The 21,401-nt window shown below is 36.7% G+C and overlaps 1 long non-coding RNA gene across 1 annotated transcript; it reads left to right on the forward strand.

Annotated features, from left to right (window-relative positions):
• Positions 1-9,773: 9,773 nt before the first annotated feature.
• Positions 9,774-12,961, forward strand: LOC128558696 (uncharacterized). The gene is made up of 4 exons (XR_008371861.1): positions 9,774-10,172; positions 10,722-10,835; positions 11,434-11,510; positions 12,379-12,961. It is a non-coding gene; the product is annotated as an uncharacterized LOC128558696 (long non-coding RNA).
• Positions 12,962-21,401: the final 8,440 nt, after the last annotated feature.

Genomic DNA, 21,401 nt, shown 5'->3' on the forward strand with positions numbered 1-21,401 from the left:
CACAGCACCATGCAATATCGCTATGTCTACACAGCCATCCGGTATTCACCAACGTGGTGCTGAATCTCTGAGGTCCCTCCAGGGGGATTCAGTGCCGGGCTCTGAGCCTCGACAGAGTCCACCCACAGCTACTGGGGGTCCCTCCTTCAATCCACAACATGCAAAGAGAAGAAGGAGGAACATACCAAGGAAAAGAACCAATCCGCATCAACCTTTCAGGCTGATGCATTGGAATGCGGAGGGTGTCTTCAACAAGAAAGTTGAACTTGAGCATATCCTCCACGAGAAAGACATCAATGTCTGTTGTATTCAGGAAACTCACCTACAGCCAGAGAAATCCTTCAAAGTCAGAGGATACCAGTGTTTCCGCTGTGACAGAATTGGCAGACGAAAAGGAGGCATCATGACATTGGTCAGGAACAACATCAGCGCTGTCCAGACCAACACGCATATGGATGACTCCGAGTTCCAAGTTCTGAGCCTCAGAAAGAACGATTTCAGATTGAAACTTGTGAACATATACTCTCCAAGTGACAAAGCTCTGTCCCTTGACAAAGTTACAACTGATGAAACCAGGTTCATCATTGTAGGAGACTTTAACAGTCACTCATAAAGCTGTGGATATGACCACCTGGATAAACGTGGAGAGGAAGTTCAGACCTGGCAAGATGATAACAAGCTAAACCTCATCAACAAGCCAGATGATCCCCCAACTTTTTACTCCAGAAGCTGGCGAACAACATCAACCCCTGATCTTGCTTTATGTACTGATGACATACATGGACATGTCAAGCGGGAAGTCAGTGAACAACTAGGAGGTAGCGACCACCGCCTAGTCCAACTCACTATGGACCGTATAGCCTCTACTTCATCTAACATCCCCAGATGGAACTACAAGAAGGCCAGATGGACCTTTTACCAAAGTCTGAGTGATGAGCTCTGTAAAGTCATCAGAGTGGAAGGTAGAGACATCAACCGGGTTGTCAAAGACTTCAACGCCAGTATACTTCAGGCTGCTTACAGCGCCATTCCAAGGGGAGCAAGAAAGGACTACAAGCCCTACTGGAGTGATGAGTTGGAGAATCTACAGGCAAAGTTATCAGAAGCCAGGGAGGAAGCAGAAAACAATCCCTCACAAGAAAATAACCTCTCTCTACAGCAAGCCAAAGCCAAATTCCTCAGGCACAAACGGGAAGCACAGAGGAAGAGCTGGAGAAACAAAACAGCCTCGCTCAACCTAGAGCGAGATGGCCAAAAGTTGTGGAGTTTGACGAGACAGCTGAACGATGAAGAAACAGGAAGAGGCTCAGTAACTTTGGAAGAGAATGGTGAACTGTTGACGGGTAAACAAGCGGCAAACACTTTTGCTTCTAATTACAAAGATGTTTCCAACATCCTCATCAACAGGGAACGGCAAAGGGGAGCCCGAAGAGAAAAAAGGGAAAGGCAGACAAGCCAAGTGACACCAGAATGCATGAAGCAGGGTCTTAAACTGCATGAGCTACAGACAGCTCTTAGGCAGTTGAAGACAAAGAAGTCTCCTGGACCAGATGGAGTCACAAATAAAATGCTGACCCATCTAGGCACTGAAGCAATTTGCAAACTCCTGGAAAGGACCATGTATGATAAGGGGTGTTTTGGGCCCCCAATTCAATTTTGTTTTTAAATGCATCATTAGACTATAAAATATGTCTATTTTCTTTATTTAGTTGCCAAATATCTAAATAAATTTCAGTATTTTTTAAAATACTGATTTATATATACATGCTCCAAGTGTGTGAATATTTGCTTTATAAGGGGGTTATGCTTTAAATAAGTGTCATTTTGAAGTTATACTTAACTTAAATTAGAAATTTATTTGATCATTCATTGCTAATATAGTGTGAAATTTATTTTGACATTTAATATCCATTATAATATTTGGGATAAGAAAAGAAATATAAAGGGAGATAACTCTTCTTCACTCAAAACAACGGGAAAATTTAAGGAAAAAATTTAACTAAAATGCATATTTTTTCAAATTTCCACCATAAAGACACATCATGAAATAAAAAATTTTTTTTATTCTATTTTTATCTTATTTTGTAAGTTTAGAAATTGGCCCAGGGGTTAAAAAATCTAATGACTTTTTTCCCAAAGGTTCAGATTGATTTCATAGCATTTTTTAAAAAGGGCCCATCCATTATTTCTCCTCAATTCCCAAAATTTTTGGTTTGAGATATTAAAAAAAAAAAAGAAAGTCTATAATTAACTATAGAAAAACCAAAGGGTTTTTGGTGCCCATAGGGAAATTTCCTGGGGGTTTTTAAAAATAAACAAGGGGACTAAAAGACCCCAGTTTGGGCTCACCTGAATTACACTGTTTGGCTTGAACAATTTTGGTAAAGGGCCCCAATGAAAGGAAAAATATTTGTAAAATTTTTTTGAAATAGGGCATGTCTGTTCTGAGAAGATGGATTATAAAATTTTCCCAAAATTTAAAAAAGGACGGGAAAGGTGTAGAGGAAAACATAGATAGAAAACAAATAATTTTTTTTTAAAAATTTGACGGGGGGGTTTTTTACTCGCCTTTTCGAAAAAAAAGGGAGAGCATTCATCCCCCCGGCGTGGGCATCACCTTTGGGTTAAAATTTTTTTGTTTAAAGGGACAAAAAACCTTGTTACAATAAAGCTTTTGAGTTGAAACTTTAAATACTTTATTTACAATTAAATTTCTAAACCAGGAAACAATCCCCATTACTCTGATCTGATTTGAATTTTGCCAAAATTTATGCCCCTTTTTAAACTTACAATTTTTTGGTTAAATTTTTTTGAAAAAGTCAAATATCTCTTTTAAACTTTAAAAAGCTTTTGTTTTGTACTTGAAACTTTTTTGGACGGACGGACCACTAAAAAGGGAAAACCCGACAAGGACGTTTCACAAAATTTCACCGAGCCTTTGCTAAGGTGAGCAAAAAAAGACCCCAAATTCCCAAGAAATACGGTCCCAAAAGTCAGGTACCTTGTGTCAAAAAAATTTTGGTGAGAGGGAAAACCCAACTACTTTAATTTTGAATCAAATCAATTTAATAAAAGTGCAATAGATGAAATGCACCAAACATTAACCTAAAGGGGTCAAAAGTAAAAAAGGGCAGAAAAATTTATGAAATCCGGTGCAAGTTTTTATGGCCCCTAGTATCATATAAAGTGAGGGGGTGTTATGCCCAACTATTTTAAAGTTTGAATAAAAACCCTTTTTGTAAAAACAGAGATATCGTGAAAAGCATCGAAAGAACCAAAATTTAAAAAGAAAAAAGAGAAACATAATTCATGAAAATTGCTGCTAAAAATTTAAAGAACCTTGAGTCAAAAATTTTTGGGGGTGATGATGTAAAAAATTTTTTTAAGTTTAAAATCAAATCCATTTAGAAACAAGGCAGTCTGAAAGACAGCTAAATCCCCCGCCCACTGCAAATGGATAGTGAAACGTAAACCTTTGCCCTTTAAAGGGGCAGTGATTTTAAAACCTTGAAGGGACATGGCTGACTCATAAATTTCCCGCACAACGTCTTGATGAGGTACCCAATTTAAACCCGGGTTTGTTTAAAATCCTTAAAGGGGTTTTTTAGGAGATACAGAGTGGACACCCAAAAAACCTTTGCCCCCTCAGTTTGCCCTTGACCTTGAGCGGCATGGCTGACTCATAAGTTCTGCACATTGTTTTTGATAAAGGTGATCATTTAAACCCAAGTTTTATAAAATTTTCCCTTCAAGGGTTTTTAAGGAGATATAGAGGGACACAAAAGGGGAAGGGCCCAAAAAAACCTTTGACCTTGAATTGTGACCTTGACCATGAGCTGAAAAGGGGCAGACTCGGATTCGGCAAAATTCGTCTTGATGAGGTAAAATCATTTGCCCCCCGTTTTATAAAATTTCCCTTAAAGGGGTTTTTTGGGAGATATAAAAACGGACAAAAAATGGAAGGCCCCAAACCTTTGACCTGAGTTGAAAAGGGCAGACTCGTGAGTTCTCAAAATCGCCCTAGATGAGGTAAATCATTTGACCAACTCATAAAAACCTTAAAGGGTTTGAAATAGGAGGGACACAAAAGGGGAAAAGGAAGGACAGAGGGAAAACCCATTCCTATAACCCCCACCCAACCCCCCCCACCCTTGTGGGGGGGGGTTTTAATAAGTGAAAAAGAATAAAAAGGGGAAAACTTAAAACTAAAATTCTAAGTAAAAGGGGAGAAAATTTCCCTAAAAAAATTGGTGAGGAGTTATGATCCTTGTGTCATTTTAATGTGGGTAAAGATGACGAATAACTATTTTAAGTTTAAACCCAAAGTTTTTGAGAAAATTACTGAGATAAAGAGAAATTTCCCATCAAAATTTTAAACCCAAAGGTAACGCAGAAAGACCCGGGGCCCCAAGTAGGAAAAGCTCCCCAAATTTTTTCGTATATCTGAGCTAAAAAACCTTAAATTTTTTCCGTGTAACTTTTGACCTTTGAATCACCCCATCAAATCTTGCATGAAACCAAGTTGGCTGAATAATCCTGTTAATAGGGGTATCAATCCAAAAAAAAAAGAATTATTACAGTCCTTAAAATGAATTGCACTCTTTGGAAACCTTTCAAATGCCCATCATTTTTTTTGGGAAAAAGAGTAGTTGAAATCGTGCAACAGTCCATAAACCTTTTAAAAGTTTTCTTGCAAAATAACTGAAAATGATGCATTTTTTTATTTAAATTTGTAATTTCTGGACAAAGATCTGACAGACTGGACTAGCCCGACAAAACGGAATAGCAAAACCCCCTGTAGGGAAAAAGAAAACTCACTTTCAAATGAAAGGGGGTCCTAATAACAACACTTTTTTAACCCAAATACCAGAAAAATATCAGTCCTGTAATTTTTTTCAAAAAGCTTATAATGTTTGAGTACTTGCCCAACACTGTAAAGAGTTATTAATAATAGATTCAAATATGTTTAAGTAATGTAACAAAACTGACAAATTTTTGATAAATCAACTAATTTTTAAAATACAACAAAAGGTAGTTTGTTTTTTTTCTCCCTGATTAAACATTTTTTAGTTAGGTATGAAATTTGGGTATTTACAAAATCAATTTATTTTTTAGAGCTTTTTGGTAAAATAATTTGTGTGATAATTATAAACAAATCACTCCTTGACATACAAAATCAAATCCTTGAAAAAAAAACCCCTTTTTTTCCGCATTTTCACACACTGTTGACAAAAAAAAAACCTTCAATTCTAAATCCTGAATCAACTTTGTTTGCTTTCCCTTCCTTTTGAAAGTTTACTTGGGTAGTTTTGGGGGACTAGTTATAAGAAAACAAGATAAAGCAAAAAATTTTTTTTCTTTTTGGTTTTGATCCATCATGAAAATAAGACCATTCTCATTTGTCCTCATAGTGTAGTTTCTGTAGCCCGAAATGTTTGTCTCCATATGTTATTTCCCTTTCTGTTTTTAAAAACCAATTCATTTTTCCCGAAATAAAGAGTGAAAACAAAAACTGGGAAATGCACAAAATTTTCAATTTAAAAAAGTTGTTTTTAAATTAAAAAAGTTAATTGCAGAAAAAGAAAAATACAAGAAAAAGTTGTAAGAAAATTTTTTTTTACCCCCTGCAACCACCTTTCACTTAACCCTTTTAAGGTATATTATATCAATTTATAGTAGCAAAAAAAATAATTTAAAAACAAATGTCATTGACCCCCCAAAGTGCTTTACCCGTGTTCCCAAAACTTCAAGTGTGTTTTGGGTAATGGGACCAGTAAAAAGGGGTTTTGGGGGGTTTTTCATTTTAGCCTATATTTTTACAATTTTTTGACCTGTCCAAAAAAGTTCCCACTTTCATTTTAAAACGGGTTTTTAAAGCCTTAACATGGGGATGGGCCTTTTTTGGGCCTTTAAAGGGAAAAAATCTGGAGAATTATGTAACAGTCAAACCCCCTTTTAACACATGCCGAATATCAAAGCGTAGATAAAGAATTCAAAAACAGACTGGTAAATTTTTGTGATGAAAATTTTTTAAAAATATTTTTTTCCTTTTTTGGGTGCAATGGGAAAACCCAAAATCTGCCTGGGGTAACTTTGATTTTATGTGCAATAACCCCCCTTAACTAGAGGCCCCCCAGGAAAAATTTCGGGGCCCCCCCCTTTTACCTCTGTGGGCCTTACCTTTTAGATAGGAACCTTGGGTTTGCAAAAAGGGGCCCCCTGTCTTTTTGAGATTAAAATTCATGCCAAAAAAAAACATGATTTTCTTCATGCCTTCAAAGTTTTTGGCCGAGAGATTCAAAACAACAGACGGGCGGACACACATAAAACAGCACAGCCCCTTTGGCCCTTACAAAAATATAGTAAAGTAATTTAAAATAAATTTTCCCTAAAAATCTTACTGTTTAAAGAAGTTTGTAACGCTTAAAAAGCATTTTCTTTATTTTCTCAAAACCCCTTAAAACAATGTAGCAAAACAGGTTTTCTGAAAACAAAAAATTTAAAATGCATGTTTTTTTTTTTGAAAAAAATGAATATCCCCGCTCAAAAAATGCGTTTAAAAAATTTAAGGTATTTTAAATAACTTTTTTTAATTTTTCCAAACCCTTTTTTTTGTAACCCGGTTATTAAATAATTTGCTCCCTTCGGGGAAAAACTGTTTGAATAACAAAAAGGTGCTTTTGTCCCCCAAAAAAAAGTCCCCCCCCTATGTATAAACCCTTTAAACTCTGTCAGCCGTTTTTTGCAAAACGAGGCGGAAAAGTGTTCGCCAATCAAAACACTTGGTTTTGGAAACCTGATTCACTCCTGTAAATTTTTCGAAATCCAGCCCCGCAGTTTTCCTAAGAAAGCCGGCCAAGCTTAAAAGGATAACGGGCGGAAAAACGACGGGAAAGGCAGAAACAGTAATCCCGCCAAAGTGAACCCAAACAATTTTTTAAAGTAAGCTTCATTAAATTTTTAAATGAAAAAAAAAGCTAAATGATAAATGACCTATAATTTTAAAGGGAAAGTTCAATATTTAAGTTTTAAAACCGGGTTCCCTTTCGGATTAATCAAAAGAGAATTTATGAAAACCCTTTTTAAAAAAAAATTCATAAATCACACAATTTAATGTGAAGATCCTTTAAACAATCAAGAGAAGAAAATTGTTTAGTTTTTTTTTCTAGCTTTAGCCTGGGGAGTGAAAAGCCAAACAAACTTTCTCACAATTCTGGTCCTCTGAAAAAGAAATTTTTTAAATCATGAAAAAGTTTGAAAAAAATAATACAAAAAATTCTTTTTTTTTAACTTCCGAGAAGATATTACACTGACACTCCCTAGGGAAAAAGGGACCTTTCACACCGTTTGTGGGAACTAGGGGGGGGGGGGGGGGGGGGGGCCCCCGACGCTGGGAAAGGAAATTTTACAAGAAATGGGGATGGTTTTTAAGTCTTCCGGGCAAGTTTTTTATAAGTTTGGGCCCAAAATGAGAGTAGGGAAAAAATTTTTAAAGGGACAGACCACTAAATGACCAGCATTTCAAATAGGAACTATCAACCCCTGTTTTTCTTTTAAAATTTTTTTTTTATTGTTGTAAATTAATTTACTGTGGGGAAATTTTTTGAAAAGCCCTGGTAAACCCGAAGAAAAAAAACGTTACCAAAAAAAACATATTAAAAAAGTCCCTTTAAAATTTTTTTTAAAATTATATTTTCAAGAAAAAAATGAAAAAATTTTAAGTCGTGATCTTTAACCTTATAGTAAAATTTTGAAACCCGGGTTTTATGGTTTTCCAAACAACAAATTTTTAAAAAATTTTCTAGCAAATGTATACATCACACAATTTAAAAAGGAAAAATTTCTGGTTCATGAAAAAGTTTTTTGAAATACTTGTTCCGGATTTCAAACACAATTTTGGGGGGGGGGCTCCCCAAAATAATCAGACTATCCACAAAAACTTGTTCCCCCGAAAAAAAAAATTTAACTTTTCAAATTTAAAATAAATTTGAAAGTTAACGAAATAATAATATGAAACCCGCCACGAGAAAACCCAAAATAGGGCAATTTTTAACCAGCATGGATCCAGCCACCTGCGCATCTGTTTCAGTTCCCGGTCAGGGCCCTACTGTTCGCTTTTAAAGCCCATTGCAATTAAAAGAAAAACCCTTTTGCGAACAAACATGGGTCCGACCCAACCCGCACATAAACGGGGCCAAAACCACTATGTTTGGTTTTTTCATGGCATGGCCCCGTATTTTGCCACGGAAACATATCTAATGGCCTTTTATATATAAAAAAAAAAACAAATTTGTACCCTTTTGGGGCTCCCCTCATAAGCATGCTTAAAGGGGGATCTTTTCAAAATTTTAATTATTTCTGTGAATCCCAAAACTTCGAAAACGATTTTAAATCCCTTAAAACGGTTTTCATTTCAAAAAATTTCAAATTTAATCTTTTAAAATTTTGGGCAAAAATTTGTAAAAAAACCCCCAAAAACAAAACCGGGAAACCCCTTTTTAAAAAATTTTTAATTACAATTTTTAAAGAAGGCTGTTTTCCTAACATAAAAATTTTCCCAAACACCTACGGAAAACCCGATGATGAAAAGAAAACACTTAAGGATGTGCTAGATACAACTGGTTACCTCACAGCTAGAACTCTGGCTAGGCATTGGTTACAAGACATCTAGACATTTCCATATTCTAACATGACATGGTTTACTTAATAATGTTCTGTCGAAAAACTGTACAAGCGATTACGACACAGTCACGTTTGTGTGCTATAAAATGTATACTGTTACAAACATTAAAGTAAGTGTCTAGCCGTCTGGTAATTGGACTTCTAGCCTGCTAGCTGGGTACCGGACGACTAGCAAATCCTGACCTCAGGGTATTTTCTAGTCTGAATAAGTAATGATTTTATATATATAGTTTCAACTGTTATTTTCTGTGTAAACAAAATATTGTGTGAAATTCGAGCACGATCCGATTTATTTTCCTATTAAACACAGAAGGCATCAGAACAGTGATTTGTTGTATAATAATTCACTGTTTTCTGTTTTCTGCCTTCTGTGTTTAATAGGAAAATAAATCGGATCGTGCTCGAATTTCACACAATATTTTGTTTACACAGAAAATAACAGTTGAAACTATATATATAAAATCATTACTTATTCAGACTAGAAAATACCCTGAGGTCAGGATTTGCTAGTCGTCCGGTACCCAGCTAGCAGGCTAGAAGTCCAATTACCAGACGGCTAGACACTTACTTTAATGTTTGTAACAGTATACATTTTATAGCACACAAACGTGACTGTGTCGTAATCGCTTGTACAGTTTTTCGACAGAACATTATTAAGTAAACCATGTCATGTTAGAATATGGAAATGTCTAGATGTCTTGTAACCAATGCCTAGCCAGAGTTCTAGCTGTGAGGTAACCAGATGTATCTAGCACATCCTTAAGTGTTTTCTTTTCATCATCTGGTTACGTCATGTGATTGACATTTTATGTTAGGAAAACAGCTTCTTATGAAATTGTAATTGTCATTGTTTAAAAGGGTTCCAGTTATGTTTTTGTTGTTGTTTTACTAATTTTGTCCAATATAAGATTGAATGATACATTTTGTAATGTAACGATTAAGAGTTAATCGTGTTCGAAGATTTGATTCACAGAAAATAATTAGAATTTTGATAAGATCCGCTTTAAGCATGCTTATGACGTGAGCACAAAAGTACAAATTTGTTTTTTTTTTTATATATAAAATGCCATTAGATATGATCCGTGGCAAAATACGAGCCATGCCATGAGAAAACCAACATAGTGGCTTTGCGACCAGCTTATGTGCAGTCTGGTCAGGATCCATGCTGTTCGCTAACGGTTTCTCTAATTGCAATAGGCTTTGAAAGCGAACAGTATGGATCCTGACCAGACTGCACAGATGCGCAGGCTGGTCTGGATCCATGCTGGTTACAAATGCACTATGTTGGTTTTCTCGTGGCGTGGCTCATATTATTATTTCGTTACACTTTCACAATACTTTAATAGATAAGTATAAATTTCTTTTTCAGTGAACAAGTTATTGTGAGATAGTCTGATTACTTTGGAGCCGCCAGATTGTGTATGAAATCCTGAACAAAGTATTTCAACAACTTTTTCATGAACCACAGAAACTTTACCTTTTTAAATTGTGTGAGTGTATACATTTGCTAGAAATATTTTTATGAATTTGTTGTTTGGATAATCCATAAAACCCAGTTTCAGAATACTATACAGGTTAAAGATCACGACTTAAAATCTGTCATTGTTTCATGACATATAATCTATAAACATTTAAGACATTTTATATGTATCTTTAGGTAACGTCTCTTCTTCCTGGTACACATGCTTTTCAAGAAAGTTCCACAGTCATTAATTTACAACAATAAATAAAAAATGTAGAAAGAAAACAGGGAGTTGAATAGTTCCTATTTGAAATGCTGGTCAGTAGTGGTCTGCTACCTTAAAATTTAATGCCTACTCTCAGTTTGGCAAACTTATGAAAACTTGTCGAAGACATGAAAACCATCACATTTCTTGTAGAATACATTCCAGCAGTCGGGGACGTAGCTTCCCACAAATCGGTGTGTAGGTACATATTTCCTAGGGAGAGTTCAGTGTAATATCTTCTCGGAAGTTACAGAAAGAATGCATAGTATTATGTTTTCAAACTTATTCTTGATATAAATATTTCTTTTTCAGAGGACCAGACATTGTGAGAAAGTTTGATTGCATTCACTGCCAGAGCTAAAGCTAGAAAAGAAACTAAACAACTTCTTCTCATGATCTGCTTAATTGATCTTCACATTGAATTGTGTGAGTTATGAATTTTGTTTCAAAGGGTATCATAAATTCTCTTTCTGATTAATCCGCAAGAACCGGTTGAAAACTTAAATATTGAACATTCCTTTAACATTATAGGTCATTTGATCATATAGCTCTTTTTTCATTTACAAGTTAATGAAGCTTACATTAAAAATGATTGTGTCACATGGCGGAGATATACTGTTTCTGCCTTTGCCGTCTGTCTTTCCGTCCGTCTATCCTGATTAAGCTTGGCCGGCTTTCTTAGGTCAAACTGCTGGCTGGATTTCGAAGAAACTTCACAGGAGTGAATCAGTGATCAAAACCAAGCCTAGTTTTGCATATGGCGAACACGTTCCGCCTCGCTGCATAAAACGGCTGACAGAGCTTAAGGTATACATAGGGGGGAGACATGTTTTTGTGACAAAAGCACCTTGTAGTTATTCTAACAGATTTCAGCCGAAGGGAGCAAATTTATTTAATAACCTGTTACATAAAAAAGGTGAAAAATTGAAAAGTTACTTAAATACCTTGAAATTTAAACGCAGTTTCCTGAGCTGTATATTCATTTCTCAGAAAAAAAACATGCATATTAACTTTTTGTTTTCAGCAACCTGTATGCTACATTGTATAATGACGTTGAGCAAATAAAGATACTGCAGTTAGCGTTACAACCTTCATTAAACAGTAAGATTTTTATGACAATATTTTAAATTACTTTACATATATTTTTGTCAAGCACAAATGGCTGTGCTGTGTATGTGTGTCCGTCCGTCTGTCTAGATTTGAATCTCTCGGCCATAACTTTGACATGCATGAAGTAATCATGTTTATATTTGGCATGAATGTTAATCTCAATAAGACAGAGCGCATTTGCAAACCCAAGGTTCCTATCTCAAAGGTCAAGGTCACAGAGGTCAAAGGGTGGGCCCGACATGTTTCCTGTGGGCCTCTAGTTAAGGGGGTTATTGCACTTCAAATCTAAGTTATCCATGCAGAGTTCTGGTTTCCATTGCAGCCAAAAAGGAAAAAAATACTTTAAAAATTTTCATCACAGAAACTACCAGTCTGATTTTGAATTCTTTATCTCTACAGCTTTGATATTCGGCATGTGATATAAGGGTTTGACTGTCTACCATAATTCTCCAGATTATTGCCTTAAGGCCAAAAAGGCCATACCCATGTTAAGGCATGAACAGAATATAATGAAAGCTGGGAACATGTTTTGACAGGTCAAATAAATTGTACAATATAGGCTAACATAGAAGAAGCCCAAATCTGTACTGGTACCATTACACAAACACACTTGAAGCTTTGAACACAGGTGAGCACTTTAGGGTCAATGACACTCTTGTTTTCTGAATATTATTTTTGCTACTACTGAATGATATATATATACACTTCAATGGTACCAGTGTAAGGTGGTGCAGAGTAAAAAAAATATACTTACAACTTTTTCTTGTATATTTCTTTCTTCTGCAATTAACTGTTTTAATTAAACAACTATTTAAATGATAATGTGCACTTCAGTTTATGTTTTCACTCTTTATTTCAGGAATGAATTGGTGTTACAGAAATGGATAACATATGGAGACAAACACTTTCAGGCTACAGAAACTACACTATGAGACTATGAGAATGGCTTATTTTCATGATGGAACTCATACCACAAAGAAAGAACTTGCTTTATCTTGTTTCTTATAACTAGTCCTCAAAGACATACCCAAGTAAACTACAACAGGAATGAAAGCAAACAAGTTGATTCAGGATTTAGAATTGAATGTTTTTGTGTCAACAGTGTGTGAAAACTGCGGAAAATAGGATTTTAATTTCAAGGATTGATTTAGTATGTCAAGGAGTGATTTGTTTATAATTCATCACACAAATTATTGACAATGCTCTAAAATATAAATATGATGTGTAAATACAGACTTTCATACCTAACTAAAATAATGTTGAACTCAGCAGAATAAACAAACTACCATCTGTTGTATAATATATTAGTTGATTTATCAAACTTTGTCAGTTTTGTTACATTACTTATCATTGATAGAATCTATTATCGAATAACTCTTTACAGTGTGTCAAGTACTCATCATTATAAGCTATTTTGAAATAATTACAGGACTGATATTTTACTGGTATTAGTTAAATGTGTTGTTATTAGACCCCTTACATTTGAAAGTGAGTTTTCTTTATACATACAGGAGTCTGCTATTCCGTCTGTCGGCTAGTCCAGTCTGTCAGATCTTTGTCCAGAAATTACATTTGAAATAAAATATAGCATCATTTTCAGTTATTCTTGCAAAGAAAACTTTTAACAAGGTGATGGACTGCTTGCACGATTTCAACTACTCTTTTTCCAAAAACATGATGACATTTGAAGGTCCAAAGAGTGCAATTCATTGAGGACTGTACATAATTCTTTTCTTTCTGGATTGATACTCTATTATCAGTATTATTCAGCCAACTTGTTGCATGCAAGATTTGATGCAGTGATTCAAAGGTCAATGTTACACGGAAACATTTAAGTTTGTTAGCTCAGATATACGAAGTATGGAGAGCTGTCCTACTTGGCCTCGGCGTCTTTCTGCGTCACCTTGGTTAAAGTTTTGATGAACTTTCTCTTTATCTCAGTAATTACTCGAAGACTTTGTTTCAAACTTAAAATAGTTATTCGTCATCTTTACCCACATCATATGACACAAGGATCATAACTCCATCACCAATATTTCATGAAATTATCTCCCCTTTTACTTAGAATTTCAGTTTGAAGTTGCACTTTCATTCTGTCTCACTTATTAATCCCCCGCCACAAGTGGTGGGGGTGGGTGTTATAGGAATGTTCTCCGTCTGTCCTTCCTTAACACTTTTGTGTCCGCTCCATATCTCCTAAACCCCTTGAAGGATTTTCATGAGACTTGAGTCAAATGATCACCTCATCTAGACGATGTGCAGAACTCACGAGTCTGCCTTGTCAACTCAAGGTCAAAGGTTTGAGCCTTCCATTTTGTGTCCGTTCTATATCTCCTAAAACCCTTGAAGGAATTCTATAAAACTTGGGTCAAATGATCACCTCATCAAGACGATGTGCCGAACTCAAGAGTCTGCCTTGTCAGCTCATGGTCAAGGTCACAATTCAAGGTCAAAGGTTTGAGCCTTCCATTTTGTGTCCGCTCTATATCTCCTAAAGCCCTTGAAGGAATTCTATAAAACTTGGGTCAAATGATCACCTCATCAAGACAATGTGCAGAACTTATGAGTCAGCCATGCCGACTCAAGGTCAAGGTCACAACTGAGGGTCAAAGGTTTGAGCCTGTCCACTCTGTATCTCCTAAACCCCTTGAAGGATTTTCATCAAACTTGGGTCAAATGATCACCTCATCAAGACGTTGTGCAGAATTCATGAGTCAGCCATGTCCGTTCAAGGTCAAAGTCACTGCTTAAGGTCAAAGGTTTACCGTTTCACTATCCATAGCAGTGGCGGGGGATTTAGCTGTCTTTCAGACTGCCTTGTTTCTAAATGGATTTGATTTAACACATGTGGAGCGATGGAATGTTAAGGGACCGATCTTTATCCTTATAAATTGAGAAAACATTTCTTTTGTCGTCAATATGGGTAGCAACTATGTCTAGTCTTGTGAAATTGTAAAGAAAATCTCTCTAGTGTTTAAAGGTCATTTTTTATTGTTAGAATGTTATCCACACTGACAAACTGTTATATGGCAAAGAAAATGAAAGGTTTAAAAACTCTCCCTATCAGAAACTGCTTATAAATTTGTCTCTTGTGTGACCCTCTACCATATTCTATTAAGTCAATCTATTTGGCCGCTAAATAAAAAATTGACAGCAGTATTCCTTCGGTGGCCCTCTATAGTATTTTTTCCGTTTTAAAAGCATTGGATCTCGTTTCGCTATATGGCATTACAGACAAGTTTCACAACTGTGAAATAATTTGACAGCGGTACTTCTAAAATGATACTACCAAATTGCATCGGGTCAATCTGTTTCGTTAAAAAAGAATTATGTCCGCCAGGGGCAGGGCAAGTTTTATCAGCGTTGCTTTATTTTTAGACCTTTTCTCCTCTGAAACCGCTGACTTGATTTCAAAACTTTCAATCTGATCCACTCAGTTCATTTGTTTGGCTGTCTTGGAACAGGGCTAGTTTTCCCTTTATGGAAAAGAAATCTTCCCTCAATCTGCTGGTCCGATTTCAGGATACTTTCATGCAGATAATCCTTGCGTGACCTTATGTCAAATTCCTTCAAGCTGCAACCATAATACCTCCACCACATCCACTAAACACTACTCTTACCTCCAACTATCAAACTAATGTAAAAAAACCCCAGCTATTTTCCTTGTAAAACTGTTAGCAAGCTGTTAAGCATGTTTGATACTGGCTCTGTGTTTGCTTGGTAAAGTTGCAGTCTATTTCTTACCTAGCTATACATGTTTAATACTGGCTCTGTGTTTGCTTGATAAAGATGCAGTCTATTTCTTACCTACCTATTCATGTTTAATACTGGTTCTGTGTTTGCTTGATAAAGATGCAGTCTATTTCTTACCTACCTTAACATGTTTAATATTGGCAGCTTGGTAAAGATGCAGTCTTTTTCTTACCTACCTATACATGTTTAATACTGGTTCTGTGTTTGCTTGATAAAGATGCAGTCTATTTCTTACCTACCTTAACATGTTTAATATTGGCAGCTTGGTAAAGATGCAGTCTTTTTCTTACCTACCTATACATGTTTAATACTGGTTCTGTGTTTGCTTGATAAAGATGCAGCCTATTTCTTACATACCTTAACACGTTTAATACTGGCAGCTTGGTAAAGATGCAGTCTTTTTCTTACCTACCTATACATGTTTAATACCGGCACTGTGTTTGCTTGGTAAAGTTGCAGTCTATTTCTTACCTACCTATACATATTTGATACTGGCAGCTTGGTAAAGATGCAGTCTTTTTCTTACCTACCTTAACATGTTTAATACTGGCAGCTTTGTAAAGATGCAGTCTTTTTCTTACCTACCTATACATGTTTAATACTGGCAGCTTGGTAAAGATGCAGTCTATTTCTTACCTACCTTAACATGTTTAATACTGGCAGCTTGGTAAAGATGCAGTCTTTTTCTTACCTACCTATACATGTTTAATACTGGCTCTGTGTTTGCTGCAAGAGACGATGAAAAGATTGAAAAGTTATGATACACAAAACATACTGGCACTTTTGACGGAATAAATTCACTGTGATATATACGACCACTAGGAGCATGTGTCTACCTTCCCTTTATTCTGTCTATGATAATGTGGTCTGGAATGTTCAGGTTGAGGACAATATCAAACGCCAATCCACTGGAATGTAAGGCTTCAGCTTGGGACAATGATCGTGGAAAACCTGAAATATAGGTACACAATTCATACATGTTTGAGGATTTTTGGTCCTTATTCTATGGCAAGTTATCATTGTGATTCAAGTCAAATTACATTGACACAAATTCCTCCCCACATCCTCTCCTCCGTCACAAACCACATTTAATATGCGCAATATTGAGTATTTGAGCAAGAAAAATGGAAATCATTTCAATTCACAGCGAATGTGCTTGAAAAAAAGTTTGAAATATGGATTACATACCTGAAATCAACGTAGTTCCTTTCAGCTTCTAGAACACGTGTATGATGCTTAGCCTAAGCCAAAAGTCATAAGTCAAAAGTCGAAAGTCATAACTGAAAAGTCAAAAACACCTGTAAGTCGAAACTCAAAAGTGGCCCTCCACGGCTTCCACATACATTCAGTTGTAGTCTAACTACAAAATGTTGCAAAGATAAATGTTTGAAATTTCGCATTCTGACGAAGCCTTTTTCCCAAAAGGACCCTTTGCCTTTAAAGTGATCAATATAATGTTGGAAACGATTATATCCTGTATCTGTCAAAAATGTAAGGACAGTAACAAGCACTTAGTTTGATTTGTGTTTATTTCAGACTAATTCTTCAGAGAATGAGTGATGATCACCATCCCTGTATTTGGGATAAAAAGGAGAGTATAAACACTTTATTTATATTCTGTTTTAGTATCTGACCAGGTCTGAACTATCTCATTAAATACATTAAATAGTAAACACATATATTACATAGAAAATAGAATTAGTTCATTACATCCAGACAAGGTGTCGGATAGCTCATGTGCAGTTACGATACCTTAGAGCTATACAGCCCGCCCGCTTAGCTTAGTAGGTAAAGTCTACGGATCGCGGGGTCGCCAGTTCTATCCTCGGGCGGGACGTATGTTCTCCGTGACTATTTGATAAACGACATTGTGTCTGAAATCATTAGTCCTCCATCTCTGATTCATGTGGGGAAGTTGGCAGTTACTTGCGGAGAACAGGTTTGTACTGGTACAGAATCCAGGAACACTGGTTAGGTTAACTGCCCGCCGCTATATGACTGAAATACTGTTGAAATACGGCGTTAAAACCTAGCCTGAGAAGCCGTTGATAATATTTGTGTTTTGTCTGAAGAAATAATAGAGTTTAGAGTTTATTCATTCATGCATTGGACCATAGGTCCCTGAGCATACATGCAAACATAAATATATATTTACAAGTAGTTACATTGTCAAGTATCAGTTAATTGAATATGATGTAAATATCAGTAGCACATCAATATTAGGAACTGCAATATTATATCATATACATATTAATTCATATATTATGTATCATGTATACAGCGTGAGGAAAGAGAGGTTTTCTATCAATTAAAATAATAACAATATTGATTTCTAATGTCAAAAGCTTTATGTACATACATCGCTAAGTTCTTATTGATATTAACATTTTCTGCAGTCATTAATTCAATAAATCTTGGTATATTTGGTCTTGACCAGTAATATTTCTTGATATACTTTTTTCTCAAATCATTATAAAGTGAGCATTCTAAAATAAAATGAAATAAAACATAATATCTATGCATTAAAGATCCGACTTAATTTGCGCTAATTAGTGTTAATTGGCATTCATCGAGTTTCTGATATTATCTACGCCTGGCGGAAATCTGAAGGAGTTTCCATGTCACTACTTATTATCAATTTTCTATTATTAGCGGAATTAACATGTGATTATATTTGCACTTGTTTGAAACGAAAACGAGGCAATGCTGCAGAAAATTCTGCAATTTTCGTGGATAACTAGGTCTGCATTTATATAACATCTTGATGGCTATGACGCAAACTTAAGTTTACTGACATATTTAAAAGTTATTACAATTTGCTGGAAAAGCTATGGGAGGTAAAAACTGGGATTTGTCTATGGCCCGGAAATGTTCGGAAACCTTCGGAAGTACACGACTCCGATGTGTCTTTTCCGAGAGAATTCCGTTTCTATTTTTAGCCGCGGATTATTGCTTTCAGAAGTTATCGTTCTTTATCAGACACCAACATAATTTCGGGTGTAATATAGGTGGTGCTGCGGTCGGAAAACTGGTTTCCTCAGGCTGTCAATTCGCAGGTAGAAAAAAGAAATTGTCAGACTGGATTCCCAGGCTACGTTAAACCCAAAACAAACAAACTTAGAGCTATACGGAAACATCTCACGCAAAAATCAACTAATTCATTAGTGCATGGATTTCATTCAAACACTGACTACTGCAAAGTTTATTTACAGAAATTCCAGCCTACCAAGTCAACAAACTACAGCGAGTCCAAAATCATGCCGCTAGAGTACTCATGAATGCTTCCTTTGGAACTTCTAAAAGAATAACACTGGCTTCCAGTTAAAGCTAGAGTCATATTCAAAGTCCTAGTAATAGTCATAGTCCTAGTAATAGTCTTCCGTGTCATCAATAGTACAGCTGTAGTATATCTGAGGGAAATATTTGTACCTACTCGACAACGGTACAGACTACGATCACAAAGTGACACTAACTTTAACATCCCTAGATGGTGAACTTCTTCTTCTTCTTCTTGTCGTTCGCATCTACACTTTCAGACCAGTAGCCTCGATGAAACTTGTGGTTTGCCTAAGATCCTCAATGCCTCCATACAGTTTCTGGTGGATTGAGGTATCTATTGTCCAAGTCGCAGCTCGCTCCTGGTAGTGCCTTTTGCATCTCTGAAGTATATGCTCCGCAGTCTGATCTTCTTCACCACATGGACAAGTTGGCGATGATGTCAGTCTGTATTTCTTGTACATGTGAGCATTGAGCTTGTTGTGCCCTGAGCGGAGCCTGACCATCATCACTTGTTCAGACCGATCAAGGAGATGAAAAGCATCTTCCTCCATCCTTGGTCTCGTTAGTGCCTTGATGATGGTGACTTTCTCCTTGTAACTCACAGGTACTGTTGGTTGTTCTGACTGAGCTCCTAGCTTAGCCAGTTTGTCTGCCTCTTCATTGCCTGCAAGTCCACAATGGGATGGAATCCACTGAAGTGCTACTTTGCAGGTCATACTCAGGCTCTGCATTCTCCTGGCTAGCTGCGGAGCTTTATTGTTGATCAGAGCTTCCATGACAGACAGTGCATCTGTGAAAAAGACGACTGAGGAGCTTTCTTCTGCTGAGTCTTCAGCCATTGAGACGGCCTTCATGAGTGCTTCAGTCTCTGCCTTATAGTTGCTGCAGTGTTTTCCTGTGGCTGCATGTAGTGTTTCTCTCTTGCCAGATGGGTACTGAATGAAAACTCCTGCTCCTCCATCTTTGACGGCGCATGTGGCTGATCCGTCTGTATAGACATGAGTCTATAATTCCGGAGGATAGTCTTCATTGATCATAGCAAGTGTGAGGCTCTTCCGAATGCCTTCATCCTCTTGCTTCCCGCGGTCAAGACGAGGAACAGCAAGTCTCACAGTCACTGAGGACAGATCATTCGCTAGTGGGTTTATGATGTCTTCACTACCTAAGGAAGTCGTTGGAATGCTCAGCTCAGTTTTGAACTCTCGGTTGAGTTTCTTTGCCTCATGTACGAAGCTGCTACGTTTGAGCCGATTCTTTGTATAGCCATCTTGCTTGGCTTTCATGGGATGGTCTTGAAAAGACCTGAACTTCTCTGCTTGAAGCAGAACCTTTGCATGTCTTCTGTCTTGTAACGGCTGTGTGCCTGTTAGCTTCTCCTCAGCATGTGACCTCCTACTCCAGTCCTCATCAGCTTGACGAGGAGTCCATCAGTCCAGACTTACCTATCGCGTTATGATGTACTACCTCTTTAACACTGCTGGAGCGATCATTTGTAGTATCAGCTACCTTTGACCCTTCGTTCGGCTGAGATGGTACAACAAAGGATGCTGGTCTGGAAACTCACTCTCGTCGGAATTCTCAGACATATAGAGCAGGGGTTGGCCATATAACTGTTCCACATTGAGACCATGGGGTATGTTGTCAGACGTTTTACCATGAGAGTTTGTCATATAATCCCTGTGAATTTGCGCATTGTCTGGGGCATTAACCTCGCTTACTGTATTTTGTGTGCCAATGCTATGAATCGCACCGAAATCAATAGCCGGTGCCCCACACTCTTGATAATCGGGTATCAGACAGGCGTCGGCACTGGAAGGTGCAGTCACCTCGGGTGCAGTCGCTTCGTCATAATTAACACGTTGCGCCGTAAATGTTATTACAGGTTCATCACATTTGTCCGGGTTAGGTTCCTTTCCGCTTATCAAACCATTGCCAGAATTCTGCTGGTCATAGTAATTTGTTTGAGAATCAGCTACTGTGTGTTCCGTTTGCGACACTTGCATATCACTAAGTAAGATAAAGTTGTCAAGATCATGCTCCAATTTATCAAACACATAATTTGCGAATCTATCTTGCAATTTACAAAATCGGGTTTGAAAAACACTACTGTTTGTATTTGATTTTAAAGATGCCTGGGCATGATCACAATCGGAAATATCAGGTGATGATTGCTTATTATTATTATGTGACTTAGGCGATGCAGATTTCTCACTATCAGTAGACTCCAAACGCTCTAAACGTTTGGCAAAGGATTGAACAGTCAATTGCAATTCTTCATTACGCGCCTCCAGACGTTTTGTGTAGGATTCTAATTTATTAATTTCTTTTGCCCTTTCTTGGTTCTTTAACAACAACACTTTCACTTCATCTTCTTTTTTCTTTAATTTTATCTCTCTATCTCTCAGGTCAGAAAGTTTGGTGTTACATTCACAATTACTTCTTGAAGATGAAGCTGAAGATTTCACATTGTGTTCAATTACATTATTTAAGGTTCTATCAGACAATATACTTGACACTACAGTCACACCTGTTTGGGTTTGAGTCGCATCAACATTAGTCAAGGAATTTGAATTTGAAATTGACAGAATATTTTCCTGTGGTTTAGTTGCAACCTTGTCTACAGCACACGAAGACTGCTGGCTCACTGACTGTTCAATATCAACCTCATCCTGGAGAATTTCCAGTGCCAAAGTACACTCTGTTTCACTAGTGATTTGGGGTATTTTAATACTATTAGTTTTAGTTTTTGGTAATTTTTTCACTGCATCACGTGAATTAATACTATTAGAAAATTTATCAGAAGAGACATTGCTCGATATTGTACCGGGAGGATGTTGTCTCACACAGAAC

Source organism: Mercenaria mercenaria, chromosome 7 (assembly GCF_021730395.1).
Source record: "Mercenaria mercenaria strain notata chromosome 7, MADL_Memer_1, whole genome shotgun sequence".
NCBI lineage: Eukaryota > Metazoa > Mollusca > Bivalvia > Venerida > Veneridae > Mercenaria > Mercenaria mercenaria.